At 37.3% G+C, this 21,614-nt stretch overlaps 1 protein-coding gene across 2 annotated transcripts in view; it reads right to left on the reverse strand.

The window, feature by feature from the left end:
* LOC102981470 (histone-arginine methyltransferase CARM1-like) overlaps positions 1 to 21,614 on the reverse strand; it is a 275,440-nt gene that overhangs the window by 230,962 nt on the left and 22,864 nt on the right. The gene's annotated exons all lie outside the window — the stretch shown is intronic.

A 21,614-nucleotide genomic window follows, 5' to 3' on the forward strand; every position in this document is an offset into this window, starting at 1 on the left:
CGTACCACAAAAAAAAAAAAAAAAAAAAAAAAAAAAAAATTAACAGCTTTTGGGCATCAAAGGACAATATCAAGAGAGTGGAAAAGACAACCCAAATAATGGAAGAACATATCTATCTGCAAAGCATAGATCTGATAAAGGATTAATATCCAGAAGATATAAAGAACTTACTACCCATCAAAAAACCAAACAGCCTAATTCAAAAATAGACAAAGGTCTTATTAAATAGACAATTCTCCAAAGATACACAAATGGTCAAGAAGCATATGCAAAGCTGTTCAACATCACTAACCATTATGGAAATGCACAGTCAAAACCAAAATGAGATACCATCTCACATGCATTAGGATGGCTACTATAAAAACAAACGAACAACCCCCCCCCCCAAAATAATAAGTTAATGAGGACCTACCTGAAGAAATTAGAAACCTGGGCATTGCTGGTGGGAATATAAAATGGTGCAGTCACTGTAGAAAAGAGTTTGGTGGATCCTCTAAAAGTTAATCACTGATCCTGCAATTCCATTCTAGATATAAACCCAAAAGAATTTAAAGCAGGGACTCAAAAGGAATCAAATTCTGATGCATGAATAGGGGCTGGGCCAGAGAAGTAGAACTCGAGGTGGGACCAAAGGCAAGGAAAAAAAATTCTGATACACACTAAAACATAGATAAAACCTGAAAATACTGAGCTAACTGAGATAAGGCAGAGGCAAAAGGACAAATACTGTATGGCTACACCTTTATGAGATCCTAAGAGGCATACACATAGAGACAGAAAGTTACAATAGAGGTTACCAGGGCTAGGAGGAGGGAAGAGTGGACGGTTATCATTTAATGGACACAGAGTTTCTGTTTCGGATGACAAAAAATTCTGGAGATGGATAGTAGCAATGGTTGCACGCATTGTGACTGAAGTTAATGTCACTAAATTGTACACTTAAAAATGGTTAAAATGGTCAATTTTATCGTATGTATATTTTACCACAATAAAAACTATTTTTAAATTAATAGTTATCTACAATGATTTCATCCCATCCAGGTGCTATGCTACTTTACCTGCAGAATTAAACAGATAAATTATACGAGATCAGAGCAGAATTTGAAGAGTTTGAGACGTGCAACATCTTCACTGGCTGACTTAACTATCTGTAGAAAAGACATTAGTTGTGCCCAAACAGAAACGACCCTAACTCCTAGGAAACTCAAGCTGGCCAGTTACCCTTGGTTTATGAAGCTGATCAAAGTAAGCCTCTCGGGATCAAGTGGAATATGGGCACCCATAATCCTCGCACCTAAGGTCCATCCCCTAGGAAACTGAACTGACATTTACACTAACTGCTGCTTCTCCTTGCTGGGCCCGGGTTCTTCCTTCCTAAGGGCTGTTTTACTTGAGACTCCTTAGGTCAAGGACAAGTTTGGGATGAGTTTTAAATGTAACAACAGCCTAGGTGGCTGCTCCTGAATTCCATTACACACCTTGCTTCGGTGAGTAGGTTATCTACCATTAACCTGGAGAAGAAAAGGCAAGGTTGCTTTTCTAGTCATCTAAGCAATTATATGACAAACAGCAAAGTGACAGCCATTTCTCTGTGAAGAGGATTGAATTTAAGATTTTTAAATGACTGCCAAGCTGGCAACCAACTGGATGTGAAACTTTAGGCATGTTGCTTAGACTCTCTGAGCTTTGGTTTCTCTTACCTCTAAAGTGGAGAAAATATCTGTTTCATAGGATTATTATGTAACTTAAATAAAATCTGGGATAGTGTCCAGTATGTAACACACACTCAATTAAAATGTATTTTTGCTATCACAAGGAAAACTCTTGTGTACTGCATTAGTCGGTGGGCTCCCAGAGAAACAACAGGAGATATACATGTATATATATGTATACACACACACGCACACACACACACACACACACACACACACACACAGAGATACAGCGAGAGAGAGAGAGAGAGAAAGGAGAGAGGGAAAGAAGGAGATGGAGGGGGAGAGGGAGATGGGGAGAGAAATAGAAAGAGAGATTGATGGATGGATTGATTGACTGATGTTAAGGAACTAGTTCACACAATCATAGGGGGTAGCAAATCCTAAACCTGTAGGACAGGCCAGCAGGCTGGAGACTCAGGGGTAAGACTGATGTTGCAGTCTCCAGTCCAATGGCTGTGTGAAGGCAGAATTCACTCTTTCTTTGGAAGATCTCAGTCTTTCCTCATAAGGCCTTCAGCTGATTGGATGAGGCCTACACACACTACAGAGGATAATGTTTTACTTAATGCCAACTGATTTTTTAAATTTTATTTTTAAAAATATTTATTTATTTATTTGACTGCACCAGGTCTTAGTTGCATCATGCAGGATCTTAGTTGCAGCATGCAAACTCTTAGTTGCGGCACACTGGATCTAGTTCCCTGACCAGGGATTGAACCTGGGCCCCCTAACGTTGGGAGCGTGGAGTCTTAACCACTGGACCACCAGGGAAGTCCCGCCAACTGATTTCAAATGTTAATCACATCGAAAAAATACATTTTCAGCAACATCTAGACTAGAATTTGGCCAAATAACTGCTGATAGTCTAACCAAGTTGACACACAGAATTAACCACCACAGGTACCAAGGGTACGCCATCACGTAACATTTCCAACTAGTCATTTTAGATGACTAGTTACGCTGATTATGCCTCCCAAGATGGGTGGGCTGGCGGGGTGGGGAATCCATCCCAAATGTTAGTAAAACCATTTGATAGAGACATAAAAAGAGAGAGAGAAGGAGGTTTTCTGGCAAGGGTTCCATGCAGGGGACAAGCACAGTCACTGGACTTGCTCTCTGAACCCCAGGTTCTCCAACCGACCAAAACCAGCTCGAAACACACAATACTCTGTGTGTCCCCACTCTCTTTGGCTTACTTTGATCCTTTCATACAATTTTCATAGAAAATCTGTGATTCACAATTTACTGAGGTTATATTTGGAGTGTTATTGGTGGCTCTATATAAGGGATGAATCATCAGCTACAACCGGTCTGGGGATGGTAATATTTGCCACAATATGTGAAACCTGTACTCTATGCCATTTGTAAGATCTCGTCCATTGGCCAAAAGACCTCAGAACACCCAAATGGTTAGGCTTGGGTTTTTAGCTATGTCTACCACATTAGACTGACTGCAAAGAGAAGCTAACTTATTAGGACAGAAATCAGTGATAGGAAGAAACAAAACCAGACTTGTGTCATGTAACTGTATGAACAGATTCTACTCTTAAAGTTGCCACTTGGCTCAGTAACTCAGGACAAGGCAATTCTCTCTAAAAGTAGTGTTTTCCCTGTAGAACAAGGATATAGCTTGTGTTTTCTCCCTTATGGGGTTTGTATAAACTTGGAAGAAGCCACACAGAAATTAAAACAATTTTGATCCATGAAAATCAAACACTTCAGAAAACTTTACCCAGTGGCAGTCTTTCCAAAATAAATTTATGGGTCATTGGTCATCTCAGATACTGAGTAGCCATGACATGTTTACTGAAATTAGAGAGCCACTCTGAAAAGTTCCTTCTCATTTCAAGACAATATTTACTAAAATTATTCAGGTCCCATCCGTTCCAATTTGGAACTGGAAACATGAAACATGGAAATTCACACATCCTTACAAATTAACAAACCAATGGCCACTTTACTTAATTCTTCTTTCTTAAACATCATATGGCAAAAGTTCCCATCATATCTATTTTGCATCTCAGAATATATGAATGGGCTGCTATAGGTTTTATAAGCTAAATACAGCTTTAATATTGTGGAACTCTGAAATCAGATTTTGGTAACAAGTGGATTAAAATTATTATCTTAAAAAACTGTCAGTTGTGCACATTGGTGATACAGTGCTATGATGCATGTTATTCCCTTTAAAAAAACTTCATTCAAAATCTAGTATTGTTCAACTAAGCATGCCAAGTCCTGTAAGTCAAACACAATCACCAAATTTTCTCAACAAATAGTTGATTAGAAAAACCTTAAGGGATATGGTAGCTCTGTGTGCCTATGGTATGATGCTCAACATTCTTATAACATGACCATTCTAATAACATGTTGGAAATTCAGACAAACAGAAGATTAGCACGTCAATAAAGATTATTACAAGAGTATTTGCAGAAGAAAAAACTACTCATGTCTCCAAAGCACATTCTCATACAGTTTAAAAACAGAGGCATTTTCATTAGCAATTGCAGGAAAAGGAAACAATAACTTTACTGCAAGCCTTATTTTTTTAAAAACAGGGTGATACAAAAAATAAAAAAGGGTTCATACAATAGCGAAAGCTTGAAATTTCAGTGTATTGGGCTTCACTGTCAGTGTTTATTATCTGATCACTCATTTATTATTTTTTGCTGCAATTGCATCAACTTCCTTTATCATTCTCCAGGAAGCCATATGACATTGTGTTCATAGTAAGTCACAATTAATTTTACCTTGAGGATTCTTTCTAAAATTTTCTAAGAGTGCTAAAATTACTGAATATACCCAGCATATCACAAACCAAAAATGGGAATTGTTAGGTGACCAGACAAATGTTAAGTTTCATGACAGATCTACCTATCATACGCAAGTTACATGGTACAATCCAAGTGAATAGAGGATTCTAGAGGAGCAATGATTCAGTCACAGAATTCTTGGGTAATCCTGGAATCATCCCTCTACCTTCAACAATTAAAATGCTAGGGGTGTCAGCAACTTTGCATGCATTTACAATTGTTATTTGATGAAACACTTATATGAGTTATACAAATCAAAGTCCTAATTGGGGGAGCCACAGAAATCCAAATTAGTAGAATCCTCTCCATATTAGATTGGATCATGAAGAGGAACTCAGTGAGCATGTACATATACAAAATCAGAGAAATGAAACAAAATAAATCAGACATAAGTCAAAACAGGTACGTGAGTGAGTGCCATGAAAAGTGCCTTCTGAACTCCCCTGAAAAGATCCTAGAAGCCATCAAGGAAATGTGAAAAACTTACCCTGCTACCTCAAAATAACTACTACTCTCTCTCTAAGGATAAGTAAATGTCCTGGGCCTATGAAATTATTTGAAACAAAAAAAAAGTATGGTAAATAATGCTCTCAAATAAAAGTCACCTTAATAAAACAAACTTACTGCAAGAAGAAAGTTTTAGTTCAAGTTCTCAATAAGATAAAAGAAGAAATTGCCTTTTTAAAATAAAGCAGACTATTACTAGCAAGGTACAGGTTAAGATAAAGAAAGCCTATATTAGAATTACAAATATGGTATCCAACTTAAAAACTGTAATAACTGTAAAACTGTAAGAACTGTAAAAACTGTAAGAACTGTAAAAACTGTTTTAACCTTAGATTAGTATAAAATTGATTTTGCTTTACGGTCAGAGGTAAGGATCTAATTCATTATTACAAACTTGCTAAATAATGTTTCTTCCCACTGATAAGTACTGAATTCTCCTAAACACTAAATTCTATTTCTGGGATATCTACAATACTACACATCTACTATCAAATCTTGCACCAGTACAATACAATTTTAATTTGGGGAGTTTTATAACACAGGTTCATATCTGATAGGGGAGAGTCTCCCCTAAATATTTTTCTTTTTGAAACATTTTTTAAACTGTTCTTATTATTCATTCTTCCATAAAACTTTTTGGAATAATTTTGTTAAGTTAAACTGAACTTCCAGCAAGTTCAGCTGAGATTTTATTAAAATTGGACTGAATGTATTTATTAATTCTAAAAAAATTGCATACCTAAGTGGAAAAAGAATCCAGAAGGAAAAACCTAAGAATACTAACGATGATTATCTTCAAGTGATGGAATTACAAAATCCTTCTAAATTTCTTCCTCATACCTTTTTGTGTTTTTCAAACTTTCTACAATAGACAATTATCACTGTTATAACTAAGGATTGCTTACGTATGACAGTATAGTAAATCATACACTTGATGCTGCATATAACTGAATCATAGAAATACATGACTTACTTCTAAGATGCTCCTGGAACCCAGGTGAAAATGACAGGCTTCATTATAACTAATGATTGGTCAAATTGTAGGGACACAGAAAATATTACATTAATTTCCTTATACTCCATAAGAGTCAAATGTTATTATATTTTCTTTATCTTTCATAATTACATAAATACAGATTTAAGAATACATTTTAAAATCTCAAGGATAATGTTTGGAAAAAATCAGGAAGCATAATTTTCCAAATATTTTAAGATGAAATAACATTAATCAACTCTGCCATTTGTTGACTAAATACCATGTACCATTTAACCCTCAGATAACAGGAGTTACTATCCTCACATTATGTCTATGGGGAAAACAACGGCAAAGAACAAAAATTAGCAGATTTGGGATTTCAATCTGTGCCTGTCTGATTCCACAGTGTATTTTTTTTAGTCTCCATGTATACTCCCTCCCACAGTAACAGCCCACAATGCCCCACGGTAATACCCACGGGATATAAAATTACATGCTTAGGTCCATTTCTGGGATATCAATTCTCTCCCAGTGATCAGTCTGTTGATTATAGTTTGGATAATTTTGATACCAGCATTAATAATAACGAATTTTTCTAATGTGGAACACAGTATGTTCCTTCATTTATCCAAGTTTTTCATGGCTCCCAGTCAAGTTTTAAAGTCTCTTAATGTAGATCGCTAGACAATTTTTTAAGGTCATTCCTAGGGATTTTATATTTAGACCAATTGTCTAAACAGAATTTATTCCATTATAGGCTCTATTATGTTTCAGCTCATCTGTGGTCATGTGAACTATTTCTGTATGTTTGTTTTGAATCTGGTCATAACTTTTGATAATTCTAATTTTTCAATTGATTCTCTTTAATTTTTTTAGATAGACAATTAAATGATCTATAGATTTTCTTTCCTTTTTTTCTTTTTTTTACACTTGTCATTGAATTGGTTAGAATTTTCCAGAATGATAATGGTTTAGCAGGTGTCCTTGTCCTTGTCCTGACTCTAAACAGAAATCCAGAACTAATTTTCACCAAGTCTATTGGTACGGCCTTACAGGCTGGTAAAGAGCTGCTATCCTGACACCCCCCAGGAAACCCCCAGTTTCCCACCCAGAAAGGTTAATGCTTTGCACAGCAGAAGCCTTCAAAGGACTCATCCAGTTCAAAGCCTCTGGCCATCCTGTCTGGTGGTACCTGCAATGTGCTCATCAGCCATTGAAGTTTCTTCTATATCAACATTATAAAATAGGCTGTTGAGTGAAGATCTGTACCCTTAAAGATATTAAGAATCCTTTTCTTCCTGAGTTTAATAGCAGAAAATTATGTTGGATATCGAATATTTACAATACCATAGATTTACTTAGAATGACATTTAGAGAGGATTTTTTTTAGCACAGAAAACTGCTATGTTGTGATCAATGAAAACCAGAGCACCAATTTTACATATGCTGTAAAAACAAATATGTAAAAAAAAATACTTAGAACAAAGAGACTTAGAGTATTAGTGATGATTGCCTTATGAGACAGTTTTGTTTTCTTCTGCCTTCCACCTTTTTATAGTTTCCTTTTTGCTTTACATAATGAGTTTGCAGTACTTCTACACTGAGGGGAAAAAAAACCTTTATGTCGAAAAATGAATATAATTCAGAGCCCTCAAAAACTTTGAAACAATTTGCACATACATTAGATTAAATTAAAATAATGACCAAGCAACATGTAAAAAAAAAGTGCAAGAAATTAGCATAAAGTGAAGTACAGATGTGCAGCAGGAGGGAGGTACTGGGCAGAGTACATAGTGGAAATTATTCATTTACGATTTATAGGCTTACCTATTTCTGATAAGAATTTCAGGTTGTTTACAAGATTTGATGAGGGCAAAAGAGGGAAACTTGTGACAAATCTCCTTGGAGAGTACAGGTGAACTCGGCAAGCATCAGCCACAATACTTTAATGATGGGCTATTTTACTGCGTCCCTGTGAATACCAGCAACTCTGAGAACTGTAGAGATCTGAGTCAAGGCAATGTTAAATACTGACGGTATTCTGAAAGGATTAATTGTGCTGGGCCATTGAAACAAACCAGCATTGATACTTGACATCACTTGAACCCACCTATCTGCTTTACTCCCTTGTTAGAAAGGCTGGAAAACATCTAATGAATCCTTTTCTCTCACTGTTGATTTGTAAGCACTCATGGAAAGCAATAAAGACTTCAGGCTTCCGATCTGCTTTCAGGTATAACAAAGGAAAGGAACTAGATGGAGCATTCTGTTCCACAGAATCTCAAAACATAATTGAGAGACACCAGTGGCCATGCATTTCATAGTTAAAGGGCTGTGAGCCAGGCTGCACTTTGTCACTCCATGATGCTGGATGCATTAGCAATAAACCATGAAAATGCCAGCCCCAAACCAAAGCTCTCAAAAAATAATAGTCACACTTCACCTGGTATCCATGACATTTCATCAGACCTGAGTGTAAATTAATCTAATAAAAGTAATGTGCTCTTGTTGCAATTTAAATTAGTACAACAATCTGGGATACTAGACTACAAAAATGTACATGTAACTGAAGAATATACTGCTATATACCTTTATAATTTCTACAAACAACCACCAAGTGGAAGCTAGCTAACGAAGTTTGCTAAGCAATCGAAACAGGCTTAGGAGACTTTGGGTAAGTTATTTCACCTTTCTAAGTCTCAATTTCCTCAGCTATAATTATGAGATAATAACGATGATGATAGTGATGATGATAATAATAATAATAATAATAATACCTTCCTCATGGGGTTGTTGTAGACTTAAATAAAATACCAACATGTGGATTTGTAATTGCTGTATAAAGATGTGCTAGGCTTTGCTCTTCTTTTGGGGCATTTCATTTCTCTTTTTATGTGAAGATGATTCTGAACAAATTACTACAATGCCAGCCAGTATATTTCAAAACAAGTGGAGAGTGAGCCTAAACCCAACAATCCTGCAAAACCACTTAAAATTACTGGCAGATGGCCAAGGGACCTACCCAGGCAAATAGAAGAGATGACAGCAGAACCCAGGGGTGCTGCTCCTTAACAAGCAGCTTGAACCTTCAGCAGGGATAATATGCTTAAAATGAATGGAGGTCAAATAAGTAATACAATTTTTTAAATGCTAATAGGAAAATAGGAAGCAAATGTATGAAAGTGTAAGAATAGACAGGCTGCACAATGCTTCCAAATCCTTGCACTGGAAGCAAGGCCATATAGAGAGTATTGCTTAATCAAAGCGTTCTTAGAAAAGTAATTTTATACCCCATACACCTGTATTAACTAACTAAAGACACTTACCACATGAACTGAGAGAACTCTTTTCTGACCATGCCACTGTAAAAATTTTAGTTACTCCATAAAAACCAACACATCTACCTAGTGGAAGGCTGGCCCACTAACTGTCCCAGTTAAAGACCTAAATTAGAATATTGGGGAAATTGGTGAATTAGGGCTCCTGTTCTTTGTTTGTCAAGATGTTCTGCCTAGATGAAACCACTAGCAACTGTGAGTGCAGGAAACTGTGAATTTCCATAAATAACCACGTTTTCATTTCACACCTCTTATAACTTTCAAATCCCAAACCTAGACTCTCCTAGGTCTTCTGTGTGGTACATCTGCTACTAGCTGTGAATCAATCCATACTTGGGCTACCAAATCATTCCCTTTCATAACAGTGCAGTAAACTGATTAATATATTAGAAAATTCACTGAATGTTAAAGCTGAAAGGTCCTGAGAAATTCTAGCCTGAACCCCTTATTATCCAGATGAGAAAAAAAACAGTGGCAGAGAGAGGCCCAGGTATTTGACCAAAGTTGCACAGTAGATTAATTTTTAAATGAATGGGTAACACAGGAGAGAGCACTTCAATACTAGTGGTTTTTCAAATAATTTTTAAAGGAAAACTTTTTTCATTATTTTGTAATGAAACCTTACACGGACCTCCAATATATATAATAGTCAGAGGTGCCGACTAAAGGCCAGGGGAGGGACTGGCTGACCCAGCCCCTCCTTACACCTCCTGCACCCCATCCCTAACTCTGGCCTGCACCATACATCTGCAAAACCCTGGGACTTAATGGAGTGGAGTCTGTACGTCTGCATATATCATCATGGGACTCCTGTTTCTGCTGAAATACTGTCTCTGGCTTCACTACTGGGCTATACATCCTCTGTGATCACTGGGTGCTCCCCTGGGGCCAGAGGCACCCAGACTCATGAGCCCTGTTCCTCTTCCCTTCCTCCTGCCACTGCATGTATCAATTATTTCTCCTGGTGTCTTCTCTCCTTTTAGGCCATAGCCATGGACAACTCTATTAACTTCTCTGCATGTCTAAGCAAATCTATTTTATTTTAAAATGTATCAAAGCAAAGAAAAACAGATTTTCTGGTTCAGAATGTCACTACTGTTTTATAGTTGGCCCCTTCTTAACTTGGCAGTCTGTTGGAAAGAAAACAAAAAATTGGAAATGTTTCTTCCTGGGGTTTTCATCATTCTGTTAGTGAGCTGGGTGGACTCATTCTCCAGGGACTTGAGAAGCCCTGGCCTCTCCAATAGGCATATTCAAGCCAACACGGATCATTAAGCTTTGGGAAAGTCGTGGGATTGCAAAACCAGTTCAAGGCACTCCAACAGAAAGCAATAGACAGAAAAAGACTACCAACAGAAAGCAATAGACAGAAAAAGACTATTCTTGCTTTCTCACTGCTTTTATTTTCACAAGTGCTACAAGCTCAAAGCAAACCTTCCCCTCCACCACCCCTGCCGCCCCAAAACAGACACAGGATATAATGCTACTCCCTTTATTTTCCCTCTTCGCTCAGTGTTTCTCAACCAGGACACCATTAACATTTGTGAAACGACAACTTTGCTGTGTGGAATTGTCCTGTACTTTAAAGGGCATTTAGCATTATTGCCTTCACTCACTAAAGGCCAAATATGCCACTCCTTAATCATTGTGACAACCAAAAATGCCCCCATATATTCTAAACACCTCCTAGGAGCAGAGAACAACCTCTGAGAACCAACCCCTGGTTATAGCCTCCTCCATTTTTCCCTCCTGTTTTTCCCCAGGTTAGGTCAGGTGCCCCTTCTCATGCCCCCGTAACACCTTTTCAGGTCTGCAGTACTGTCCATTAGAGTGTATTATCGCATTATCCATTTCTGCATCTGTCCCCACTGCTCTCTGACCCTATCTATGAATATCTTGATGGCAGGGATCATACCTGAACCTTTGTATCTATTAAATGCTCAATAAATGTGCACTGAAAAGAAATGGATGAAACAAGCAAATGACATATGCAGGGAATTTGGTCTATGCTAAGGGAAAAACGGGAATACGTTTTAAAACATGCAAAATTTTTGGAGCTTCTATCTTCTCAACCCCCTGAAACAACTCCAAAATGTGTAATTTTGGAGAAACTATGCAGAGATGTTTTTACTCTTTGGAGGAACGTGTGTGACTAGCCACTGCCTGCTTTTGAACCTCTTTGCTACCATTATTAATAGGGAAAAAAACCTGATTCCACCACCAATCACAAATCCATTCAAACTAATTAAATTATCCTTGCAATATTTGCAGAGTCAAAATGGTTGCTAAATGGGGAATAAAAATCCATGTTTTACCTTAAGGGAATTTCACATGCCAACATCAGAAATAAGGGGTAGATCAGGGAAGCAAAAGGCCTCACCAGGATGTGTGAATTATAAGAGACACACCTAAAATACAAGGACACAGGAAAGCATCCATGAGTCCGTTATTGTATGAGGTTTCATATGCCTCAATTTATTGAACCTTCACTATTTAATCCCTTAGGAAGTGATACTATTACAATCCCCATTTACAGATCAGGAAAGGTTCCCAGGCATTAAGTAATCTCCCCAGAGCACAAAACTCACAGGTAGCTAAGCCAGGATTCAAGCTCATCCAAGCTTAAATTCATTCACCTCCAAGCTCTGAATCACCATGTTCAACCATCTCCCACGCACATAGGGTTAGACTCTTCTGACGAAATTAAAGGCACTTAAATATAAACTAATAAATTGTGTTGCTGCTTCAAAGGCACATATTACACTAAGTCTTCTTGTGTCATTGCTCCCATATCAGGGCTGCTTTCTCAAGAGGAGAAGGTAGAAGAGGAAGGAAAAAGATTTTTTGATACCTATCCTGTGTCAGGTAATGCGCTTTGTATTAAAATCTTATTTAATCCCTGTAATAAATGTACCTGTGTTGTCAGATAAGGAGATTGAGATTCCAAGGTTAAGTCACCTGCTAAATTCATCTTTCTCTGAGGTCACACACCTAGGGAACACTCAAACTGGAATTCAATGCAAGTAAGATTGACTATTCCATACTACCACCTATATAATTTTTTAAAACAAAGAAAATATTGGAAGAGACTGGGCTTCCTAAAGCATATAGAAATACTGGCTCAGGTAGTATACACACGATATCAAAACATCGAGTAAAACTGCCGTTTTTGTTAGGATGATCACTTAGGCTGCTGGTGGAAACCAAATGATAGAAGCTTTCCCAAAGAAAGACTTCCACTAAATTTTTCACAGAGGTAAGAAAAAAAATCTAGCAAGAGGTTTGTTGACTGATATTCTTTATCTTCAAACAAATTCTGGCCCATCAGCCCATGCTCAAGAACAACTTCCAGATTGATAATTATATTAAATTATGCAGATAGAGCTGTAGTTCTCATCTGACTCTATTTTGTGCTTTATAAAAGTCTTTTCTAATCAGTAAAGATTAGTTACAATATGTTTTGTATCAGTAATTATAAAACGGCCATGGTATTTAGTACATTTCATTATATATTCAAGCATCAGATTCTCAGGTTATTAAATTAGACATGCTACCACTGGGGAGTCTGGCAATTTTTCCTAATTAGCAATGACAAAGGGAGACAAAGGGAATATTGTTTCATAGTCCAAATGTACTCAGAAGCTAATATCTTCTAAGAGACACTAAACTGGGTCTCACACACACACACACACACACACACACACACACACACACACACACCAGGTCAACTTTTGCCAAACAGCACAAAGCTGGCATTCCATAAAAAAATTAAAAAATAAAATCCTTCTTCTCCCTCTATTTGTGCTTTTGATGCTATTTTAACACAATTGCAGTCAAAATGATCATTGAAGGAAATATTACAAGTTATATGTGGACACCAATGAAAATCAATAAGGCCTCTTAAATAACAGTTCCAATGAAACCAATTATGCATAACTCTTACCTTCACAACTCAATGATGCTTGAAATGAAACCCTTTTATACTCTTTAAGCAAGTATATCTTAGTAGTAGTTAGTGACTTGAACAAGGGGATTTTTATCAGCAAAATTTCTGCTATTGCACGTCTACCTTGATTTACGGGGTCAAGAGGTACTGGATCACTGTATTTAGGTGCATAAAGCATGCTGTTTCTTAGCTTGTAGAAAAATGATAACTACAGGGTCCTACTGCTCTTTAAATAGGGGTAAGAAATGGAAAAAAATCCTTTACACACAGGTTTTTTAACTGTATCAAAGTTTAAAAGAAAATTAGAGAAACAATCCTTTAATTTCCCTTCTCTCTCTACTTTCCAATATAACACATCTTTCCCAGGCATACTACCAAAATACATATGGACAAGACTAGATACAAGGATTATTTGCACTGTCATAAAAATCATATGTATATGTCTACAATGATATAGATATATATACTATATACATGTTTTTACAATATATACCAATAATGACAGATATAAAATATATTTAAAAGTATAAAATATACATATCATTAGTATATATTTTATACACATGTACAAACATCTATATTGTCATCAGTATATATTTTATATATATGTGTATATATATCATCATAGGTATATATTTCATATATTTTTCCCATGACTTAGTGCAAATACTTCCTTGATTATAATATTGTCCAGATTTATTTTGGTAATATGCCTGGGAAAGATATAATGATGGCTGGCAATTATCACAGTGCTATATGCTAGGCCCTATTCTAAATGCTTTTCACACTAATTCATTTCATCCTAAGGTAGGTACTAATATGATCCTAATGTTCCAGGTGAGCAAACTGAAGCACAGAGACTTTCCCAAGTCACACAGGACCTAAGTGCTAGAGTCAGTATATAAACCCAGGCAGACTGGTCCCAGGATCTGCACACTAAAGACAAAAGCTACTTAGCCTAGCCCAGAGGACACAGCATGTGCAGATGCCTACAGTTCTCCAACATCTTCTTCAATATCCTCACCTTTGCTCCTCACTACTGGCCACAGTGGCCTCTTTTAGAGCATTCTGTTCCCTGTGCCGGCCACAGGATCTTTGCACATACTGCTCAGTCTTGCTGGCTCACTCTCCCCTCTCCTCCTTGTCAATCTCAGCTTGTGCCACTTTCCCAGAAGCAGACTTTCCATGACCTCCCTGACTACCTACTGCCCCACTAGAGGTTTTCTTAGCACCATGTATTTTTTTCTTTGGAGAACAAGATTACACTTGTCTATATAATCATGTGATTGACATCAGTTTCTCCCACTGAGTTCGAAGATGGCAGGAATTGGGTCTGCATTTGTTCATCTTCAGTATTTCTGCCAGTAGCCAGTACTGTGTACTGAATGGATACATGGAGGAATAAATAGACTGCTTGCTATTGTAGCCTCTAAACAGGTAAGTCTTTCAGATGGGTTTTTCTGAATCTGAAGAATGAAAACTGTTCATGTATAAAAGAGGGCCAAAAGGAGGGAGGATGCGTCAGAGAATGAAGGGCTGGGGGCGGGGGGCGACGGGCATGGACCTCATTCATCCACTTAGCTGGCAATCACTAAGCACCTCCCTGTTGAGTATCAGGTAATGTGGATGGCATGATGAGGACAGTTTTGGAAGGAAACCGTTCTGATATGGGTAATTAAATGCAATACGATTTAAGGGCAATATACAAAGGGAAGACAATGGAGGAACAAATCAACTCAACATGGGCTACAGTTAGGAATGGTTTCAGTGGCAAAGAGATATCTAGCTAAGCCTAGGAGGAGACAAATGAGTTTTTCTGGTTGATGGAAAAGAATTAGGTAAGTATTATGTTCAAAGTTACAAACATAGGAGAGAACACAAAAGGGTTTGGAAATGCAGGAGTGCCCAGGAATGCTGGGGGTTGGGGGACAGGAGGTGGCTAAACAGTGGTCAGATCCTGGAGGAAACTGTATGCCATGCACAATAGTTGTTTTTCCAGTGTTCAGTGAGGAAACAATAATTATAAATGTCAGATAAATATGATATAAAATGGCATGGATTGTTTTCCCATGCCTAAGATGTTTCTTCTCTTAACTTCACAAACTCTTGCCTTTTCCACCCTCGACGTGTTTGGCAAGGCTCTCTGCACTCTCTGCATGTGGCCCCTCACAGTTTCTTCTCTCTCCTGGCTTCAGGGATCACCTCCATGGAGGTGATTCTCCAGACACTATCGCTAACCCTGTACCCTTTCCAAGTTTTACCTCAAACCACTTATTTCCACCTGGGCATTTCCTCTTTGTTTTAGCCTTCCCTTGTCCTGACTTTCCAGTAGGTCCCTCTCATGACTTCACAGCATCTATTAATATAATTTTATTCAGTATGGAAGCCTCACACTCATATCTCCCTTTCTTGTTGGACAGGTGAAGACATTATGTTTGTGAATATCGGAAAAATTGTACTAGTAGCAATGTAGAAATTATACTTAAGTGGGAATTGGGGTGGGCACTAGAAAGGCTGTTGCAGCCTTCCATCTAGTTCCCTTCGCCCTACGGAGCATTTCAAATGTGAACTGCACTCCGGGGAAGGCTTTGAGGTCTTAGATGTAGGTAAGACCACCACACACAGGCGTGTAGGTTGTACACTGCACACAGGGGTTTAACAGGGTCTGAAATCCAGTCCACACTCTTGTTAACCATACTTTTTGTATCTGTGCAGAGGGAGGTACCTTCTTCTAACTCAACAATGGCCCTGAACATAGAAGTCTAGCACACAAACAAACAAAGCAGAAAATAACTCTGGAATCACACAACAGACATGCAAGAAGAAAAAGAAGAATGATCACTCTGCCTAGTGACAAATACACTGAAGTCCTGGTGTCATCTACACCTTTGGCAACTGAAGCAGAGCTCCCCAGGCTGATTGCCTGCTGCACATCCACACTGTAAAGTGAAGCCTGCCCTCTTACAAGAGCCTACTGTCAGGCTTCTCACTGAAGAGCAAAATATGTTGGGGAAATAGACCCTCACTAGTGCATGTCAGTAGAAACTCATGCTAGCTTATAGAATAATCAACACATAATTGCATAGGAAATGCCCATCAGTCCTATACACTAATCAATCTAGTCTTTTTAAAAATACATAAACTAATATAAGTACATACAACTAAGGAAAACCAATGCGACAAAAGAGAATAACCAAGAGAAATAATCAGAACAACTGACACCAGAAGAACTAGAAAGAATTTAGTAAAAAAGAGGATATTTTAGAAGGTTTGATATCCACGGAGAAATTACAAAGGATATTGCATCAAATTTTAGCAATGGTTGAATCTAGTTGGAGGGTATTAGGTATTCATTGTACCCACTTTTTAATATTTCTCTATGTTCAGAAATTTTTTTTGAAAAGTTAACAGGCAAAAGAATATTGGTCTATAAAACAAGGACAAAGACAAGCTGCTATAATTGAGGGATAAAAATTAAGAAAGAATTCTGAAATGGAACGAGGTGATTATTAGAATGAATAAGTCTAAAGGTCAAAAAAGTGAAAGGCCACTAATTGCTGAGGAAGACGAACTTTTAAAAAATTTTAAAGATTCAGATTCATTTTTGTGAAATTTCAGAATACCAAGTATAGAGAGAAAAATAAAACGACTACAGGGGGGAAAAGTGGATTACCTATAAAAAACTAGATCAAACTGAGAACAGATTTCTCAAAACAACACTGAATACTAGAAGGCTATGTGGAAATGCATTCAATGTCTGAGGTGAATTGTACAGCCAGCAGTTAGAAATTAACTTGAGGGCAAAATAAAGACAGTCTGGGTTATTCAATACTCAGAGAATTCACCTCCCATGCACCTAATATAGCACACAATGTCAGCCAAAAATGACTTAAAAGTAGAAAGAAATCCCAAAAGAAATTAAAGAAAGCAATGTCTTTGCCATTGGGATATTATTCCTTGATTAGCAAGGAATAGAGATATGAAATTTAGAGATATGAAATTATATTGCTTTCTCTATGTGAGTCCTAACCAGTACTAGGTACTGTTTTAAGTATGAATACAATTTAGATAATCATAACACTACATTATTTTATTGAACTTATAGACAAAGCAAAGGAGACTTAGAGATACGGAACAAGAAATAAGTGGTCAAAACATCAATAATGGGAAAAGATATGTGCTTAACAAAATCAGTAAGGTTAGAGTGAAAATGGTCTAAACTTCTCATCTACCATGACAAGAGCCAACAGTTTGAAAACCAACTGGATAACAAAGAAGAGTATAGCATGTGACATCATAAACGACTAAGTATGGCTACATATCAGGCACTGGACAGGGCGTATGTGAAGGTAGTTTTTAAGATCGTAGAACCTTGAACCTAGCCCACTTTTCAAACTCCTATTTAAAAGGGACATATTGTAAAATGAGCTTACATAAGGTGGCAATAAATGTTCCTTTAAAAATATTTTCTATTTTCATATTTTTCATCCCAGGAAGCCTCAATACAGTGGCAGGTGTATTTTATATAAATGACCAAAATGTAACAATATAAGTATGCCTCACATCTTGATCTCCATCTGTTTCCCTGTTAGAAAATTAAACAGCCTTGCAGCAGATCATCCTTTCACAAATTATCCCTTCAGATGGCCTCTGTGTGTGGCACATTAATCCGAGCCTTCCGTCTCCTAAAGTTAGAGTGACCTCTTCAGGCTCCACTCTCAGGACAACAGTGTTTTTCCAACACAGGCTCCGTCTTTATATTCTGCAAGCTGACTATGAAATTCATTTGACTACAGTGAAATGTGGCTTTCATGAGGGGTTCAGGAGTTAACTGTTACTGAAAAAAAAAATCTGTGGGAGGAAAAGTCTGTCATGGTTAATGATATGATTTATTGCAATTACAGAAAACTACCCTGATTGTTCAAATTGCGGTCTGTGGGCCTCAGCCAGATTAAATGCCAGGCTGCAGCTAGCACAGAGAGGTAATCAAATAATTGCCTTTGCTAAAGAACACTGTTCTTAATTCACACAGCAAACTTTTTAAAGTATAAATTGGTATTATGGGATTGAGAGAAACAAAACACCAAAATTTTAAAAATTAGATTATGCAACAAATAAGGACCTAGTATTTGCTGACCAAAGCTAATTTGTAAGGCAATTTTTCTTTGAAGATAGATGAAGTTTAGTGTGTTATATAGAGCCAAAGATTTCATATAACCCAAGATCTAATTGTTAGAAAATATAATAACTGCCATTTGTGAATGTTTGTTTCCCCCAGCAAAATTCATATGTTGATATCCTAACCCCTAATATAATGATATTAGGAGGTGGAGCCTTTGGGAGGTGCTTAGGTCTTCAGTGTGAAGCCCTCATGAATGGGATTAGTACCCTTAGAAAAGAGACCCCAGAGAGCTCTGTCTCCCTCTTTTACCATGTGAGGACACATGAGAAGTAAATATGTTTGATTAGATATTAGTAACTCAGAAGACAGTCTGCCTGAACCAACAGATTTGAGAGTGAAGGATGAGGCAGCATTTTTGAAAGTCTGTCAACTGTCACAATTAATTTGTTCCAGTTAAAATAAAAAAAGAATTGGTCACCTATACTGTCTGTGATAGATGTGGATGATCAAAGAGTCCTCAGTGGTTAATTATGGAAATGCTTTTCTAATCCCAAAAGAAAATGGTGCCAAAAGAATAAGAATAGTTAATATGGATGCTTGCTATTTGCATCATCTTCCAAAACCTCTAAGAGCAGTTTTTGTATAACATCCCTAGCACATCTAGACTCAAGCATTTCCAAACAACCACTGAAGGGCATATGTTAATTACAGCTCACAATGAAGGCACCAGACTCATAAAAGGCTTTATTGCATCCTCCCAAGAAGCATGAAATTAAGCTTTGTTCTAAAGTTTAGAGATGGGCTGTTTCCATCTTGCCTATGCTGAATCTACAATCTACTGAGAAAACAGAATGGACAAAGAGAGATACCACAGATAATCTATTAATGGCTCACCAGAGACATTCCATGAATACAAGGAAAACATGAAAATAAGCACATAATTTAGATACATTAACACACAAATCAGGTTGAGTGGTTGAGGAAGTGTAAGATGGAGACTGACCTGGATTAAGGTAAACTAACCCAGAAAAAGATATTATTGGGTAGACATTAGAAAAAACTGGAAAGAGATAAATATCAGATGTGAAATATACATAGAAATGTAGAAGACATAATCTAATTTGAAACACTGGCCATGGAATAGGGCTCAATCATACGAGAGGTGTTTCCCTGTGCAAGGGCTTGACTGTCAGACCCACTCAGAGAAACAGGAGCTGAGGTAAGCAGTGAAGCTGAGGCCAAAGTGACCCATGAGAACAGCGGCTGCCAGGAACCAAAATCAGAATCAAAGTTTTTCAAAAATAATAAGATAAATAAATAAATGACAAAAACCAGAAACCAAGAGAAACAAATTACAGAACAGAGGCTAGGAAAGATGAAAAGCGAAGGAAATGCCCAATTAATTTCAACAGTCTGGCTGGCTGTGTGCTGTTTTAGAGGACTGGACTTTTCATTCTCCCGGCTGGGCATTTAATTTTGCATCTATCTGGTTTGTTTTTGCTCTTCCCGCTAAATACAACATTCATTAGAGGAGGAACTCTGACAACACGAAAGAAAGCCCTGGCTGTCTTCAGAAAGTCTCTGGGGTGAAAAATCTGAGGTTGGTAACTTTTCTCAGAAATGTATTCTGTTTAAGAAAAATCTTGGTGATTATTTCTTCATCTTTCTTTAATATAGCAATACTTATTTGTCTCCAAAAGGATTTGTATCTGTTCTTCTGTATACTGGCTTATTAGTTACAGCTTATTTTTCATTCCTGAAATGCTGTCAGATAATTTACTAATAAATACTGTCAGTTGTTTTTAAAATGCTACCACTAGGGTGTAACCAAGAGTAAATACTAAGAATCTTTATACAGAGAAGGAAAAAAAATAGAAAATTTTCCAACTAAAGTAACTTAACATGTCTAGTTTATGCCAATAATGAGGTTAATAGGAGAGTTCTGTGTTCAGTTATAAGGATATATTGATGAAAAAGCCACAATTCCTGAGTTTAGGATATAAATAAAGCCACAAAAGACCATCACTCTAACCCTAGTTTTATATTTATGTGTCAAGTTGACTGGATCATGGTGTGCCCAGGTATTTGGCTAAACGTTATTTCTGGGTATGTCTGGATGAAATCAGCATTTGAATTGGTAAAATCGGTAAAGCACTTTGTCCTCCCCAATGTGGGTGGGCATCATCCAATCCACTGAAGCCCTGAATAAAACAAAAAGGCAGAGGAAGCAAGAATTCAACCCTTCCTGCCTGACTACTTGAGCTGGTACACTGATGTTCTCCTGCCCTCAGCACTCCTGGTTTTCAGGCCTTCAGACTTGGGCTGAATTACACCACTGGCTTTCCTGGTCTCCAGCTAGCAGACAGCATATCATAAGACCTCAGCCTCCATAATTGCATGAGCCAATTCCTTACAATCAATTCTTCATTCATATATATATGTATATGCATAAAATATATAAAAATATTTCCATATCCTACTTGTACCATTTCTCTGGAGAACCGAAACTAACCTTGAGGTTACAAGGCAAACAAAATTCAAAACCCCCGGAGGAGAGATGGGAGACGCAAATTGGCAAACTAGGGAAGAAAGAGGTGGCAAACTTAAAAACATTAAGTGGAAGATTAATACATTTTTAAAGACTGAAGCAGACGAGCACAACAGTTTAGAATCCCTGGAAGCCCCAGACACAAGTGGAGTCCTTACCCACTCACCAACTCTTTTCTATGGGCCTCCGCAGTGCTTATGAGAAAGACTGAATGCAAAGCGGGAAACCTGAGAGCACCATCCCACACCTGATGTCACAGGGTGCAGAGCCTGACAAGGTATGAGAGTGGAGCAGGAGTATGTAGAGAAGTTAAATGTCTATTACGTCTCTGGAAATCATACAGTTGTTTTCCTCCCTAGCTCTATTAAAATAACAAATTAATGAATTTTCTAATATTCTTACAATGAAATTTTATTGACTATTTTAAAAATATTCTGTTGGAGTCTGTTTACTAACTTTTATTTAAGACTTTCTTCATCAATAGTCATAACTGAGATTGGTTATACATTTTTAAAACCAGTAAATTTTTATGCAGTCTTTATCAGCTTGTGGATCAATGATAAATATGTCTCTTAAAACAAATTTGAAAGATGTCCTTTACTCTACTTTGGAATATTTTAAGTATTCTTTATGTTACTGACCTTTAAAA

Source organism: Physeter macrocephalus, chromosome 9, assembly GCF_002837175.3.
Source record: "Physeter macrocephalus isolate SW-GA chromosome 9, ASM283717v5, whole genome shotgun sequence".
Classification (NCBI taxonomy): domain Eukaryota; kingdom Metazoa; phylum Chordata; class Mammalia; order Artiodactyla; family Physeteridae; genus Physeter; species Physeter macrocephalus.